Source organism: Trichogramma pretiosum, unplaced genomic scaffold (assembly GCF_000599845.2).
Source record: "Trichogramma pretiosum strain Unisexual culture from Peru unplaced genomic scaffold, Tpre_2.0 scaffold1, whole genome shotgun sequence".
NCBI lineage: Eukaryota > Metazoa > Arthropoda > Insecta > Hymenoptera > Trichogrammatidae > Trichogramma > Trichogramma pretiosum.
Window position 1 is genome coordinate 5,889,383 of NW_019641703.1, and position 17,120 is coordinate 5,906,502.

Consider the following 17,120-nt stretch of genomic DNA (forward strand, 5'->3'; position numbering starts at 1 on the left):
ATTCAAAACTAATGAAGTTATTGCCAGGATCGTTACTCACGCGCTCGCGTTATACCGTACACACACATATAACATCTATAGCCAACGGCGAGTATCTGTGTATATGCGATAAGTTACATACACATCGTCGCGATCCGCAGCCGTATAAACGAGAGAAAGAGCGAATGAAGTACGAGGGTAATATGCAGGCTGGGCGCGGGAAAAATCGTGTTGCAAGCTCGGTACAACTAACGTTGGCAACGTTCCTATATACGTGTATGCGCGACGGGCTGCACTGTACTGTCATCCTTGGCACGTGCATGTACGCGCTCTCGTCATACATGGGAATACATATTCGATCGAGTGAAAGAAAAAGTGAGCGAGACGAGTACGAAAAAAAAGGAAAAAAGGGAGAGCAAAAAGCTCGAGCTCGAAATATCGTTAATGGTTTTCCGACGTAATATTGATGTCTCGGCTTGAATTATCCGCGCGTATATCTTTTACGCGATTTTTAAGATTCCTCATATGAATCCGTATGGAAATACAACGATAATGCGCATAAAAGTTTCATACACGATCGAGTGGATTGTTTTTATGACTTATCTGCACGAGGGTAATATGCATACACCACGTGGCAGTAATAATACAATCAAACGGAAGTCAGTAAAATAGCCGCATCGCTCAACCAACAATTGAAAATTCAACTATGCGCACGCGAGCTCGGCTATAGTATCCCTCCTCTGTCTCTCTCTCTCTCTCTCTCATTAGATACAACTTGAAATTGATTGATCAAACGCCTAACGCATCGTTAAATCCACTTATTCTCCGGGCGAAATGCGTGTATAAACACTCGCGCGCGCGCGCTTAATTGGAGGGAGAGGATGTAGCCTAGCTCGCGTGTGTTAATCAGCTGCTCTCGCTAAAGTTCAAAATGTTAGCGGCGCTCTATATATGTATAGTCGTGGTATACGCTATATATGTAATATGCGAGCTCCCGTTATATATACATTGTTACACACATATATATGTAGCCGGCAGCGCGTGGATAAATTTAAGGGCCAAGTTCTTGGCAACATTTTGGACTTGGACGCGCATATATAGCGTGGCGGCGGCGGCGTCGCGTCGGTGGTGGGCTAGCAGTAGCTGTGCAGTATTCATACGCGTAATTTACACGGCAAGTTTTCGTGACGCGAGCGGGTATCCTGCGAGCCATACCGCTCTCTTATACGACGCAGAGAATAAGGAACATCCTATTATGCTTTGGTATATACATACACACAAGCTGTGAGAGAAATGCAAGAGAGTATGATTGTTAGCTCGGGCTAGTGTACGTAAGCCAGTGCGCGCCTTAATGCGAGTTGTTATATAAGATTGCTTGGACGTAAGGACGAGCCGAGGCAGGTGTAAGGTGAGATGATTGTTTCAAAATTTTGACAAGAACATTCGCGCGGTCGCGTGATCTCCGCGAAAATTACTATCACAAAGGCCGAGGAAATTTAAGTGTCGCGTGAGTTTGTAAAATTTGTAAAATCGCAGTTTAAATAATAGCTCTGCCAAAAAGCTGAAATTATCAAGCTCGGAGCAAGTGCAACGTTAGAAAATTCGGTACGAGTTTGTTATGCGTGAGATAGGAAGCTGGATTCGGAGTGAAGATAGAGGGAGGGGGAAGATAGGGAAACTTGAAGAAAAACATTGATTCAAAAGAAATTGTATTTAATATTTGATACATAATTAATTTATAAAAAGTTAATAATTTAAAATATGATGGAATCAATATTTCATGACAAAAAGATTTGATTCTTGTCATAAAACTTTACAAATTTTTTTGTGTTTTTAAACGTATACCTAGGTGGCGCAGCAAATACTCGCGAGCGGCAAAAAAGCTTCAATTTATTATATAAGAACAGTTGATTTGAGTTGCAATGTTTGAAAAAAAATCTCCTTTTTTCCAAATAAGCTTCTAATAAATTATTAAATTATACTTTTCTGCATTTAAAAAATATAATACTATCTAATGTTACGCCACGTCGTAGGCCTATTATCCGTAATGGCTGAGGGTTACGCATATCGCACGGCTTATCGATACGCCATTCGAACCGACTGTTTCCGCCTCATTAGACATTGCCACGCGGTGAATTATAGCTCGAGGAACCCCGACCGATGTGACTGCTTGTATGCGAATTTCGCGATGATCGTTCGTACATAAGTGACGTTTTGCTGATTCGCGCCCCTGCCATTTCGCGACTGCTGTAATAGCCGTGAGTTCGATGACGTATACGTGTTTTCAGGGAATAAACAGATCTAAACGCTGCGTACGTGGACTGATTTGACAATTTAAATTGAATTGTACCATGAAAAAGTTACAATCGTTTTAGTTGCAGCATGCGGCGGGGACAGAGGATTTTAGTTGAATAATATTTCAACTTGGGGGATTTTCAATAATTCTGAAAGAAATTCCTGGAGTGCGACGGGAATTCCGAAGCCATTTCAATTTTTTTTAATCAAACGAACCAATCGCCGAAATTAAAATGATAACTCCATATCATATATTAATTCAAGATTTAATGTTCCGCGCCACGTAATAATTATATACGTCGAAATAGCCTTGCTATTGAAACGTCATGGGCATTCACTGTTATTGTCGTATTGTCCACTATAATGCGATTTCGCATCCTCTTCGCCAATACAGATTTACGCGGCTGACTCGGTGTAATCATCGCGCACTAATACAATAATTCGAGCTTTGCGATGTATTTATTCAACTCGCGCGTATACTCGAATCATAGCATTACATTGTACAATGTAGAGCATCGAATTATAAAAGTTGCTCTTCGTGGAACGAGTCTAGAGGAAATCGAGTTTATTTATCTCGTGTCAACGAGACTACGTCGTACGAGGCTCTTAAGAAAATTAAAACTTTGCCGAGCAATCGTTTACCATTTGCAGGTGAGATGCGTCTCTGTCGCGATTCACAGCGCAACTTCATCTTTACCCTTATAATTGTGTTACGCTTATTATTTCATGCTATCTCTCGTTCTAAATTTTTAATTCTCGCACAGCAATAAACTATCGTGTTTATACTTCAAATAATTTTTGCCTTATGCGACTGCTATTACTTTATAGAAGCAACTCTTTAAAAGAGCACATGCGTGTTCGTGCGTTTATTTACATCATCCACTTCTCATCTTTAGTGCCTTTGACCCATACATCGAATATAATTCCAGCGGAACTCGAATTATGTATGTGGTCCAATTAGCTTAGTACGAATTTGTAATTAATCAATTTTTTTCATCACTAATAAACCGTTTGATCAGGATTTGACAAAAATCAAATTTTTATTTATGATCCACCAACGAATCTGGTCTATAGGTATAAATATAACTCATAGCTCAAAATTTAATTTATTTATTCACCCTAAACTGCGCAATATGCATGCAGTACCCTGGGGAAAAGTACTGAACCTTTTAGAATTGACTGACACAGGCTTGTTATTTATAAAACGCACGCTTTGAACTAATACAATAATTTTGACTTTGCCGGTTGCAGATTTAAAGATAAAGGTCTACTCGCCATCTAGTGGTAGAGACTTAAAGTGGCAATATCTTATTTAAAGTTTTTGATACTATAGTCTACATTTTTTGAAACAATAATTTAACGTCATTTAATATGCGCTTAAAATGACCAATGTCTTAGGCCAATATAATGTCAGTATTTCTACCAGGGACAGAGGTGCATGTATCATCCGGGACACAGTTAAAATATCGTTGATCTTGTTATCGTAAAAAAAAAAAAACAATTCGAAGTAAAATCTCTTCGACGTGTATACTATACGTGCTAGATTCGAGCGTCAACGGAGTGTTCTCATTTTTGCATATAAAAGCCATTATATATATCTAGCATATAACAATATACGCTTTAGGAACCCATGTATAGTTCAATACTCGAGATCGATGCTGCACTTTGTATACACAATATACCTATATATATCTATCGAAGAGGAGTCAAAGAACCTGTCAAACGTTCTCTCTCTCCGCGTTGCAGCACAGACACACACATACGTGTGCGTGCACGTGTCTATGTTCGAGTGTTCAAGTGTTCGCATCCATACATGTATACGTGCCGAGGCTAGCAGTGCTCGAGGTGCAGTAAGAGATGCAAGAGACAATTTCATGCTGCTTGCCTATGCATTGCGCATCAGCAGCTCTGACCCTCCGTGCAATATATCTATAATGGCGAACTATATACATATAGATATAGCATATGAGCGGAGAAGAGAAGGAGGAACGCGCCTAATCGGAAATTTGTCGACCGGGAAGACGTGTAGCAGCCTCTTACGTGACATTTCCAATCTCGAGATAATGTCGACGTTTTTCAACCTCGTTAATTAATACAGCACTCCAAGACGTATCTTATACCGGGAGTGTGCAACATTTTCCTCGGCACCGATATATATTCCCTTAGCTTGTTCTCTTTCCTCGATTGCACTAGTGAAATGGAAACTAGAAGTCGTCTCACTCTCTCTCTCTTTGGTATAGAAGCAGCTGCTCTCTCTCTCTCTCTCTCTCTCTTTCTCTAGCTGGCTGCTGCTGCTGCTGCAGAGAGAGAAGCTCGTTAAATGTGGGTGTCGGTCTGTGTGCGCGCGTTCACTTGAAAGCCGAAGGAGGAAAAGAAAAGAACGACTCCGGAAGAGTGCTTAGTTTCCTTTTAGCCGCGTAATAGTAAAAGCCAGACGAGCCGAAGAATAAAGTTGTTTTTTTTATCCTGCTCCTTTTTGCTCCCTCTTAGTTTTTCTAAATGCGACATATCGGCCAGGTCATTAGCTCTTGCTCGTATTAGAAAAATCGAGGGCGATATATACGCGATTAAAATGTAGGAACCACGTGTAGCGGAAAAGAGAGTGAGAGAGAAAGAAAAAGGCGAGGCATGGATTAAACTCCTTATACTTGTATACGCAAGGTGTATCCGAGAATTTTACAGACCGGTAAATTCTCTGCAGCTTTGCTTCTCGCTCTGATCTTCGTTGCGGGGGGAATACTACGACTTTCTGCAGTACAAATATACCAGTATATTAGTAGTGTGCGCAGCACTTGTAAAAAGCTCTTTCTTTAGCTGCTGCGTGCTCGGCGTATCGTTTTTTTTATTCTTCTTCTTCCTTTTTTTCCACCCAAGAAAGAAAGAGAGAGAGAGAAAAAGAGAAAACCCTTTCTTCCGCTCGAGACCCTCCTCAAGATGGGATTGTTTTCGTCGAAGAACTTTACGAGCTGCAGTTGCGAACGCGCGCGCACGCTGCCTCGAATGCTGCTGCTTTTTCGCGCGCGAGCGCAAGCGTTGTTTCGAGAAATAAAAATGCAACGATGCACATTTATTCTTTGAATTTACGTTTTGTCACTCGGCATTGGTGATGCCGCCTCCGCTGCTGCTGCTGCTTCTTCTTCTGCTTCTCCCTTTTCCTCCCAGGGCACTCCAATCGCGATGAAATTCATAAAGGGACTTCCTTACAATTGTGCCATTAAAAATTTCCCGCTGAACGAAGAAGAAACGCCAGTGTGTGTATGCCGCCAGTGTATCCGATCGATTTTTTTATCCCAAGCCCAAAGAGGCAACACCCACACACGCGCGCGTTCTTTGCTCTAAAGAGAAAAGTAGCCCGATAGCTATGTCGACACAAAGCCTCCGGCAATAGCTTAGCGCGCGCATACGAGCTTTCGCACCACCTACGTCGGACCGATAATAAAGCTCGAAAAATGGAAAATCAAGCGCATTACACGTAAGAAGCAAACTCGTCTGCCGCGACGAAATAAAAAAGAAAGGTAAATAAGAAAAAAAAGATTATCAAATGGCTTTGCTCACTTTCTTCTTCACTGCAGGGCGCGCGCGCGCGCAATTCGGGATAAAAAGTCAATCGAGCGTGTGTGTAGGTGTATCCAACTAGACTTTTCTGCGCGTGACAGGTTACATGAAAAATTATACCGCACACAGACACACATTCAGAAGAGAGAAAGAGAGAGCAAAAAAAGAAGAAGCAAAGAGTAATCGGCTTGAACGAAGCAACAGCAGCAGCAGCGACGATCGAGGTGTCGTGCACCGCGCGCGACAGTTTGTATCTCATATATTTTAAAGCCTAGAGCTTGCCACGCCGGACACGCTTGCACGAGCTCAAAGTTTTCCTCTCTAGCCGATATACACATATATATTCGCGAGATAACCTGTGCAAGCCTGTTTGTGTTCGGGTGTGTATGTGTGTGTGTGTGTGGTGTGGTGTGTGTACAGCACAAATACACCTATGTGCCTGGGTCTACCTGCTATGATGTATGCGATGCCGTTTGCGCAACGATGTGTATCATATATAATACGGAAAATATGTATGAAGCTTTCGCATAGTAGGTTACCAGTGTAAAATGCAGAATCCAAAAGTTGCATCTCTCGCGTGTACACACACACACATACGTGCGCTATGCATGTATTTTGGAGGGCGAAACTTCCACAGCCGCGAGTCGTGTGGCAAATTAAATTTTAATTGTTGCGCAAGCCCAGTCGGACGTGAAATTTCGGAACAATAAAAATGGCATTTGACAGACTAACCGAGCTGAATATTGCGGTGCCGCACATACAGTGCTTGGCAATTTTGACGAATTTGCAAAAGCGCAACGTTACTCTCTGACGAATTCGTTAAAGACGACGAGATCGTTTATAATATAGAAAAAGTATAATTTTTCGCAGATTTTTTTTCTCGTATCTTTAAGCGTTACACGCACTACGCTCGATGCGTCTCGAGTGCGCTTTGACGTACGATTCTCGATGACGCAGCCAATTCGCGAAGTTGTGCTCTTGCGCACAACACAAGGGTAAGAATTTTTTCCCTCTTGCACTCGAATGTATACATATAGAACGTCGCTAAAGTAAAAGAATATAGAAGAAGATAAATCGAGATGATGCAGCGCAATATGTAACTCGTCTCGGGCTAATACTCGTTTTCATATATAAAATATGAAAACCGCATAGTCGGGGCGAGGCACGTGGGATAAACGATTTTTCGGACACGGATCATCAATCGATCCACACGCAATAACGCCAAAAAAGTGTTTTCCTTCGAGCCGGATTTGAACCAGCGACCTATGGATTTCCATTATTGAATTATAAGCCAACTACAGTCCACCGCTCTACCAACTGAGCTATCGAAGGCGATGCGTACCATGAATTCGGCTTTTTACACTTTCGAAAATAAGTAGCACACACGCCGCGTACTTTCACCAGTGTTCACGCGGCTTGTGTACAGAAGCAGGGTTGCCCGCCAATGATTCTCGAAAACAAGAGTAACACTTTTTGGCAGTCGCGCCTACACACCTCTTCTCGTTGCTAGAGCTCAAATATTGAAATAGCTGATATCGTGCTATGATTACTCAACTATGCATTTATCATATTTCTAGGTACTACGATCGGCACATTGCTGAACTTGAAAGCATGTCAAAGTTCATTTTGCATTTATTCACTTCGCTACCATCGCTTATACTTTCGGTCTTTATAGCTTTATCAATGACTTTTCCAGGCCCTTATTGAAGGCAGAAGCAACTAGCCCTTAAAATGGATGGTTCTACAACGTCGCAACTGTGCTCAGCCGTTAACGGCAAAAAGAGCTCGACTAGTTTAACGATCGGTTCGGTCACAAAGCCCTAAAGAGTAGGAGGGTTGCAGCTGTGTATGCATTAGATTTCGGGCTTGAACCTGCTAGGAGCCACTGGTTAGGTGGGTGCGATGCTCGATTCTTACGCGTGAATCATCAATCGATCCACATGCAATAACGCCAAAAAAAGGGTTTTCCTTCGAGCCGGATTTGAACCAGCGACCTATGGATTTCCATTATTGAATTATAAGCCAACTACAGTCCACCGCTCTACCAACTGAGCTATCGAAGGCGATGCCTACGATTTATTCAACTTCATTCAAGTTTCTGTATGATAATTAGCACGCGCTGTGTAATTTCACTAGTGTGTGTACGGAGCGTGTACCGAGAGAAAGTCTTCCGTCGATGGCCTCTAGCCTAGACACTCGAAAAACACGAGTATATCTTATTCACGACTACACCTTCCTAGAGCACAGCCACCAAGGGTTGCCTTTGATGATACTGTTCTTGATTACTCAACATTTATCAAAATTCTAGTTATGACGATCGCTACTCTCTGTCTTGCTCGCTTCGTCAACGACTTTTCCAGGACCTTATTCGAAGGCAGTAGCAACTAGCCCTGAAAATGGATGACGCTGAAAAGCCTCGTCGATGCTCGGTCGTTTTAACGAATAGCTGGGTCATGAAGCCCTGAATAGTAAGAGTTTTGCTGCTGTGTTTGCAGAAGGTTTTGGTCACGACTCTGCCTAGAGCTGCCGTCGATGCAGATCTTCGTCGTAGCATAACGATTTTCTTAGAGCCAAATGATTTTTTTCCCAGCCCACGATTGTAAAAATACAATCAAATGCACAAAATAATACGAAAGCCATGATCGGTGCAAGGTATGCGCGACACACGATCTTTACGCGTGAATCATCAATCGATCCACACGCAATAACGCCAAAAAAGTGTTTTCCTTCGAGCCGGATTTGAACCAGCGACCTATGGATTTCCATTATCAAATTGTAAGCCAACTACAGTCCACCGCTCTACCAACTGAGCTATCGAAGGCGATACAAATGACGAATTCAGTTTTTTACAAGTTTCGATGCGATAAGTAGCACGAGGCGCGCGTACTTTCACCAACGCGTGTTATACGCGGCTCGTGTACCGAGAGATGGAGCGAGAGCGCCGAAAAATACGTAACGCGCATGCTCGAGCTGCTCTGGCTTCTGACCCGCGCGCGCGGCTGTCCCCGTCCGTCACTGCGACAAAAGCCGCAGCACAGCAGAGATAGTGTTTCATTATATACGCAACACGGCTCTTATAATAACCGATACAAATCACAAATGTGTGTTTACGAATTATGGCAAAGCAGCAACAGTAGCAGCGAGAACAGAGAGATAGAGATAAATTTTCGTCAATCGCGCGCGCGCCCGATATACGCCGCTGTTTGTATGATTATCAAAGGCTAGATACGATGAAACGGTCGTGATCGTATTATTTACGCGCTCGTAATTCGCCTGCGCGTATAGAGAGAAAACATTTCTTCTCGACGTTGTATTACACATCCCGAACATGCGAGCGCGTCGAGAAAGAGAGAAAAAAAACTCGTTTTAAAGACGCGTTGAAAACTCAATCAGGCGCTCTCTCGCCTTATATACGCTGTAAAGGCGTTGCTCGGTGGAGCATCATCTTACGCACCTGCTGCTGTTGCTGCTGCTACTACGGCAACACAGCGTAGAGCGGCAGCTGTCAAAAAAATTCAAAAATAAGTAAAAAAAAAAAAAAAAATAAAGGAAGCAAAGCCAAGTGCGAGAAGTTCCTCGGGAGGGTAAAAAGACGACGTGAAAGAGCACAGCAGCAGCAGCAGTAGCGGCAGACGTCGTACGTCAAATCCTTTTTTGCCTCTAACGTATACGTGCATCCCTTACAAAAACGATTCTGGCAAGGCGCAAAGGTGCTATACTGCTATATACGTATATACTTTGTGCGGATGTACGTTGGGGCGTATATATATATACAGCTCTACCAGTCAAGCCAGACAGACTCACTTTTAGGATAACTGGGAATAAGCCTTGGCATTCGTATGTATAGGTCCATGGGTGTGTGTGTGTGTGCAGCGTACTTGAGTCCTTCGCTCGGAATCGGAAGAGGTGGATCAGACGTGCTGGATTACAGATTGTATACACAAGTTTATATCTTTTATCGATGTGGGCTCTCTCGCTGCACGATACGTGTATAGAGCGACGTGTGTGTATCGAGACTGCGAGATCACGAGTGCTAATCACTTTCGCCTTCTCGAATTTCCCCCTTTTTTTTCGCGTATAAATAATGCTTCGTCGAGATATAAACAAAATATTGTATAATTTCAAATATCGTTTCGAATGAAAACGTACCGCGTTATTATTGCACTCTTTCTCTTGCGCGCTGAAGCATCTCGGCGATGACGGCGCAAAGGTGCACCAGAGGCAGCAGAGGCTCGTTATTACGAACGCACACAAGGATGCTGCCAGCCAGCAAGTCGGTTCTATACACATTTATATATGTGTTTTATCAAGCTCAAACCTGACTGTTTGCCAAGGTCTGGCAAATGTTTGTCGAACGGACCCCCTACCCCCGGATGCCTCGTTTCGCTACTTATAAGATCTATATATCGTGCATCTCTGGCGCTCGCTTATACGCGACTTCTATGCGCTGTATAAATCCACGGCAGTGTACTCGCGATGAAAAACTTTGTACTTCATTTTTGCGACCTCGACTCTTATCGTGTATCTGTGGGTATGTAATGTTCACGTGCAGGCGATCTCGATTTGTATAATGCAGTTTTTCAGCGCGCGCGCGCTGTGCAGCTTTAACGACGCTACCTGCGCGATTTTACGCACGAAAAAATTCATAATACGTTTACTTAATATACATACACACGTACACACACACAGTCGCTCGAAAACCAAACTTTCGGATCCGGGCTGACCTAATTTTCTTCTCTTTTTTTACTCCCCTTTCCCTCGCTTTATTTGTATTGCAAATTTTGTCGTCGTTACGAGCATTAAAAGCTTCGACGGTGCTGTGTATGCGCGTGTGTGTGTGTAATGTTCACTGCAAAAAGTAGTTTATTTGAATTAGTATCCACGAGTTTTCGAGAAAAAGTTGAAGTAATATAATGTTGTTTCGGCGTTCAATTAACGCGCGCGCGGACATTGAAAGTTTACTCTTTACTTCAATTTACCGGCTCACATTTTTTCAGTTAGATATTATCTGAAAATCAAAAGTTTACCAAGCGAGCTTTTACAAATAGTTTTTTTTTTGCTCTCGGCAGTGTAATAATATACGACGATACATGCTGCTGTAAACAGTCTCAGTGGGTACGCGAGAGGTATCCCGTCGATTCGGCCGTTACGAATAAAATCATCTCAATCTGCATCACACGAACTCGCAAGGATCAACCCCCGCTCGCGTTTGCACACGGCGCAGCACAGCAAAGCTGCACATTACAGAAAGATTTAAGGTGTACCCTCCAAGAGTCGGCGTAAATTTTACCAACCCAAAGTAGAAATTGTAGAGCTGTTACGGCGAATGTTTGTGTGGGCGCGTATGTGCGCCATAACGGCCCAGCTCGGGTTTCCATGTGTGCAGCAGCAGCAGCAGCAGCTCTACGTGACCTCGCATACCGTCCCGCGCTCGTTTTCATATCTCCCGCGCGCATATACATGTACGTATATATATATGCACGGACTGCAGCGGTGGGCACGTGCGCGAGACGCAAAGTGTACGAAGTTGTGAATTTGCATCTCGCTCGCGGTTTCTAACTCACAATGCGCGTGTAAAGTAAGATACGCGCGGCCTATCTTTGCGAAGTATTCATATGCGTTTTATGTGGAGGACCGAGAAGATCTGTATATTCATACGATCGTTTTTTAGGGGCAATATTAACATTTGCTGGATAGTAAGAAGCAAAAAACAAGTAGCTGCTTTAAAGCGATGCGGCCTTGGCTCTGCGTGAAGCGTATATAAGCAGAACAAACGCGGGCATTGATGGTAATGCACGTTAAATATCCTCGTGCAGCAGAAACGTAAGCGCATCGCTTCAGAGAAAGACCGACGCCAGCAATTCACGTTTACTTAGCTGTCTGTGACTGGGTGCATCTGGGTGTGTGCGTGTACACGTTTTGCGCACAAGAGCGCAAAGCGAGCGCGCTTTTGTTCGAAAAAAAACGTCGAGGACTGCAGCGAACGAGAAAACACGAGACTCTTTCTCGTCGCCTCGGCTTACATTATTATTACGTATATACCTATATACATTCCCTCCAGTGTACCACTGACACTGTAGGCACTTGTTTGCGCGCGAGCTTATCCATTTTGTTTTTTTTTTTTTCATTCCCGACAACCAAGAGCATATCCTCCCTTGGCTACACTTTTCCGGCTTTTATTTCAACTGCGCGAGCACACGCGCAATCGCGATGCGTTGTACAATGTTGCGCGATTTCTTTTTTCGTCCCATTATTATAAATGACGGTATCAAAGAACACGATAGCGCTGACGTCCTAAAAATGGATTAATCGCCGACGCACGCGTGTATTTTTCACAAAGGCGCAGAAGATTTCCTCGATATAACGAGGCAGAGAACACCTACACGGCGTGCGCCTAGAAATGAATATTCGTTAAGGTGGTCTGTACCCCACATTTTTTACCGACAGAGGTGCAAAAATTTGTTTAATTTATATCTTCTTTTCTAAATCGAATTTCAAAAAATGGCTCTGTGGGAGCATTTATATTGTTACTATGAATACGAGAAAAAATTTTCAGCCAATTCCACCGACCAGATTTCCCGGAAAACGTGTTTGAAAATTTCAAACACGTTTTCCAGAAAAACGGCTGAACGGAATGAACTGAAATTTGACTCAGTTATTCAGAGCAACAAAATGAATGCTCCCACAGAGCCTTTTTTCGATCCGTTTAATTTAGCAATTTTCTTATTTTTCACGTATCATCGCAACGATAAAACAATCTCTCTAAGAGATGGCGTTGATTTCGGTGTACTCGAATACACTTGGCCAACAGTGGTAGTCTAACCTAATCATGAGCAGCAGCCACCGAGCTGTCAATATCAAGTGTCAGTGAGTGTATTACAGAAGTGACGTTTCAGATCAGAAAAATACATAAAACATCTCGCCAAGAAGGGTAACGTCAAAGCGTTCCTTCAATAAGCAGAAGCTTAGAATACAATTATTTTTCAAATTACTCTACACAACACCTAGTGCTGTTCTTGTAAACGGAATGACTATAAATGCTATAATATTGTATGGAAAAATTATTCCTTTAGAAGCAGAATCAACGTTTGCTGGCAATCACTCAAGACCTGATCAATGAAGTTGTTTTGACTGAAGAAATAGAAAAACGTTGGTATGATAAAGGTGATCTAAATTATTTTCAAGTGACTGATATAGAGCTTTCTCTCCAGTTGGCAAGATCGAACTTTGAAGAAAATTCTGAATTATTTGATGGTTCAAACAGAAGAGGTATAAATAAAAATTTGATCAATTAGTGATCAAAAGATATTAATCAAATGCCAAGACTAGCATGAGTCGATCAGACCCTAATTTCATTTGTGTGATTAGGTTTGAGTAGGTGTGATTAGGCGATGCAGTGAATTGTCTCAACACGTCAAGAAGTAATTGCCATTAGAAGAGAGATTCTAGAAGAGTAAAAACCGTAATGAAAATATTTACAAATGGCTACTCAATTTTAGAAACCAAAATCAAAAGAAGCATAAAATTAGAATGAGAGAATGAATTCTAAATAGCCTGAAGATTAAAATGCTTAAATTTTGATGTCATGAAAGTTGTACAGAAATCATTTTTGAGGTGACGACTATCTTACATAAGAAATAGTTGTATTCAAAGAGAATTGAATAATATGATATTAATTTATGTTTTATCAATGTTTATTTAACTGTGAAAGTTACTGCCATGTGAATTATGTGCATACTTTATGAAAGTAATAAATACAACAATTTATTCTTCTATTAATTAATTCATATTTTTACATACATGTTTTGGTGACAATTTTCTAAACTGTCTTTACTAAAAATCATGCAAAGGCATGAGAATTGTTAATGTTAGTTTCATGTAGTTTGCTCATACTCAAAATAATATACATAATTTTATACGAATTTTTTGTGCACTAAAAAATACATCTACATACATATTGTTATACATAGAATTAAAAAATTAACATTATCTGTAGCATCCAACAAATTGTCAAAAGTGAAAGAGAAGAATTACTATCTTTCTTGTTTTAATGAAAACTCAGTATTTTCTCCTAGAGATGGAATTGTTAACTCTGTAATATAAACATGAGGCGAGGTACTCAAAATGTAAACTCTACACTACTCATGGAGACTCATTTTGTAGCGAATGAATCTTTAATTTTTTTGGTTGACCAAAGAATATTTTCTGGGATGATCCCTGTCAAAATGCAGCCTAGACTTAGATTCTGCAAACAAAAATATAAAAGAGATGTAATGTCAAGTATTAAAGTATTGCTGTAATAAGTAGCTTATGTAAAACATTTACCTCTAAAAACTGAATTTTCAAGCCTATGATTAAACGCATCATTAATGTTTTTTTTCTTCTATGGGACGTCTGCGTTAAAATTTTTGTATTATTTATTTATCAAAGTTTGCAGCAACGAGAAGAACCATTCAATGGTGTCGTTGTTGATACTTCAAGTTTAAGTAAAAGATCTTCCATAAAAATACGTAATCTACAAACAGAACTATAGACCATTTGCATACCATTATACAGCTCTCTTTTTCCAAAGACCATCATTCTATGGAGAAATAATAATTGAAAAATTACATTTGTATATAAAATACCTAATAGTGAAAAATATTACCTTACATTCCAGGATATGTATTTATTATTAACCAACAAAGCAGCCTCTTTAAAGAATAAAATTCTGCTACATGATCCTTGAGTATAAACTTCATGCGAAGAATTATTTAAATCTTCTGTGGTGGTATTCAATACAAGATCTCTGTAGAATAATTATCAATAAGTAATAAGTTCAAATTAAGTATAATAAAGGGTTATGTTAAAGATGATAAAATTTACCTATTTGTGTCTCCCAATTAATAATGAGTTGCTTGACCTTAAGTTTCACTTCATTTGCTTTAACATTCTTAATAAGACTCACTGCGTTAATTGTAATTTTATCAATTTCTTCTAGTTTACTATGTTTATCAAGTACTAAAAGAGTTTTTGCTTCTACAAGTCTTGATGATTTTTTGAAATCTTTCATCAACATATTTCACAGTGGTTTGAATATTATCTAGCTACTTGTTCCATGTATATCAAATATTTTTATTTCAACTGTTGATACTGTTTTAAATGTCTGTAGAACATTTAATATGAAGCCAAGTACTCCAGATAAATTTTAGCTCTTTTTATTGATAAAAAATGGCAGATATAGTAATCTTCAATGCTTATATACATTTCTTATCAGCTAAAATTCATTCATTCTTATTTTTTTCTATCTAATACTTCAATTCAACTCAAATTTCAGAAATAGTATTTTGATTTAAGGAGTAGTTAACAACATTTAGACAAAACTAGTTAACAACATTTAGACACAACTAGTTAACAACATTTCACGTTTAGAACTCGTTTGATTTTCTGTTTTATCTTCACCAAACTCACTAATTTTAGTTGTCACGCTGTCACACTCTGTAGTTGAAGCTTGTATGCAGTGGTTCGTCTACATTCTCAAGTGACATTCGTACGTATCTTCTCTTCGACTGAGCTAACCTCTAAAATCACTGTAGTGTTAGCCATTATATTGTCTCTACTCACTATAGTAAGAGTCATAACTTGCACAGTCGTTCGTTTACGATGTTATCAAGTATGCGCTAATATCGTCCACTCGCCTGCTATGAGCAATGGTCTGGCAGCGGGGGCTCAAAGCGACGTGTTTACTTCTAAGCGCAGTGTTGCCGCTACCGCACGAGTTCCGATTCGCCGTGTTGCGACGACTTGTGAGTGATCAGCGTGGCCGGTATGGCAAACTCGCATTTCTTTCAGTCTGAGTTGCGCCGACGGCATGAGTTTCAATTCGCCGTTCTGCTACAAGCTCGGAGCTCTCAGCGAGGCCGGTACGGCAAATTGGCATTTCAGCATGCCGCTACTGCGGCGACGGTACGCGTCTCGGGCCGCAGTCTCTAGTACATACATGAATACAGACTGTTTGACTCAGCAGGCGTGAAGCTAAAAACGGAGTTTAGCATAGCCAACAGTTACTTGTAGAGAAGTCGCGTGCCTCTTGCATGACTTTTTTATGCGTACATCACTGCCTAAGATTCAAACGAGAAGCATTGTCATGTTTAGTCAAATTTACTGTGTAATGAATGTAACATACCCGAGTGCTTATGTATTGCTCATTAAAGTTCAATAAGTAAAAATTATCTGGTTTATAAAAATAATAATAATAATAAAAAATAACGAATGTAATTTTACACATTACTCATAAAATTAAATTAAATGTTTATCACTTATTTTCGATTAACTAATAATCAAATGATTTTCAATCAAACAGCTAATTATTAAGTTTCTTCAATCAAATGAAGAAGCGGAAAGATCCCCGTCTAGAGAGATCATTTTTTTCAAGAATATGATCTCATATAATATGATATGATTAAAACAATTAAACGTAAACATAAAGTAATTACAACACATAAAATTTAAAAAGAGATATTACGCTTATATTGAATTTTTCATGACTATGACACTTGAAAATTGAAATAAATAAAGTTTTATTCTTAGAAGTGAAAGTTTTATTTTTTTCAATCTTATCAAATTATATGAGTTTCTTATTAATTAAGTCAAATTTCGATCGTAGATTATATCAACGGTGTGATAAGTATTAATTTTTCGCCAAAAAATGATTACACCTAGAAGGGGATCTTTTCGATTCTTCATTTGATTGAAGGAAAATAAGTATTAGTAATTAGATTGAAAATAATTCGACTATTAGTTAATCGAAAATAAGTAAGAAAAATTCAATTTAATTTTATGAATAATGTGTCAAATTACATTCGTTTTTTTTTATTAATGTAAACTATGTGCAAATTTTACGTATTAAACTTCAATGAGTATCACACATAAGCACTCACGTATGGTACACGGAGTACACTGTCAATTTACATAAATAGGCGCAATGGCTTGAATCTTATGCATTGATATACGCGTACGTATACAATATAGTAATGTAAGAGGCATGCGACTCATCCATGAGATGACAACAAGCTGTGCTAAACAAACAGCAAACTCCGTTCTTATAGAGCCGAATGGCCCACTTCGTAGTATACGAGACTGTATAGTGTATAATACACGTATGTACTTGTCAGCGTCCCGAAACTCTACGTGTGTTGCCGCAACAGTGCGGTATGCTGAAAGGCGACTTTGCCGTACTACCGGGCTCGGTGATCGTTCGCGCCTCGCAGCTCGTATATAGCAGCACGACGAATCGAAGCGGCAACACTGTA

General features: G+C 40.3%; 1 protein-coding gene, 1 long non-coding RNA gene and 3 other non-coding genes across 7 annotated transcripts in view; 1 reads left to right on the forward strand and 4 right to left on the reverse strand.

The window, feature by feature from the left end:
* LOC106653825 (follistatin-related protein 5-like) overlaps positions 1-17,120 on the forward strand; it is a 170,711-nt gene that overhangs the window by 115,021 nt on the left and 38,570 nt on the right. The gene's annotated exons all lie outside the window — the stretch shown is intronic.
* Trnay-gua lies at positions 7,065-7,161 on the reverse strand. Its single transcript has 2 exons — positions 7,125-7,161; positions 7,065-7,100 (listed from the first exon to the last, which is right to left on the reverse strand). It is a non-coding gene; the product is annotated as a tRNA-Tyr (tRNA).
* Trnay-gua lies at positions 7,796-7,892 on the reverse strand. Its single transcript has 2 exons — positions 7,856-7,892; positions 7,796-7,831 (listed from the first exon to the last, which is right to left on the reverse strand). It is a non-coding gene; the product is annotated as a tRNA-Tyr (tRNA).
* Positions 8,554-8,650, reverse strand: Trnay-gua. Its single transcript has 2 exons — positions 8,614-8,650; positions 8,554-8,589 (listed from the first exon to the last, which is right to left on the reverse strand). It is a non-coding gene; the product is annotated as a tRNA-Tyr (tRNA).
* LOC106655646 lies at positions 13,550-15,225 on the reverse strand. The gene is made up of 4 exons (XR_001339457.2): positions 14,695-15,225; positions 14,477-14,617; positions 14,155-14,410; positions 13,550-14,074 (listed from the first exon to the last, which is right to left on the reverse strand). It is a non-coding gene; the product is annotated as an uncharacterized LOC106655646 (long non-coding RNA).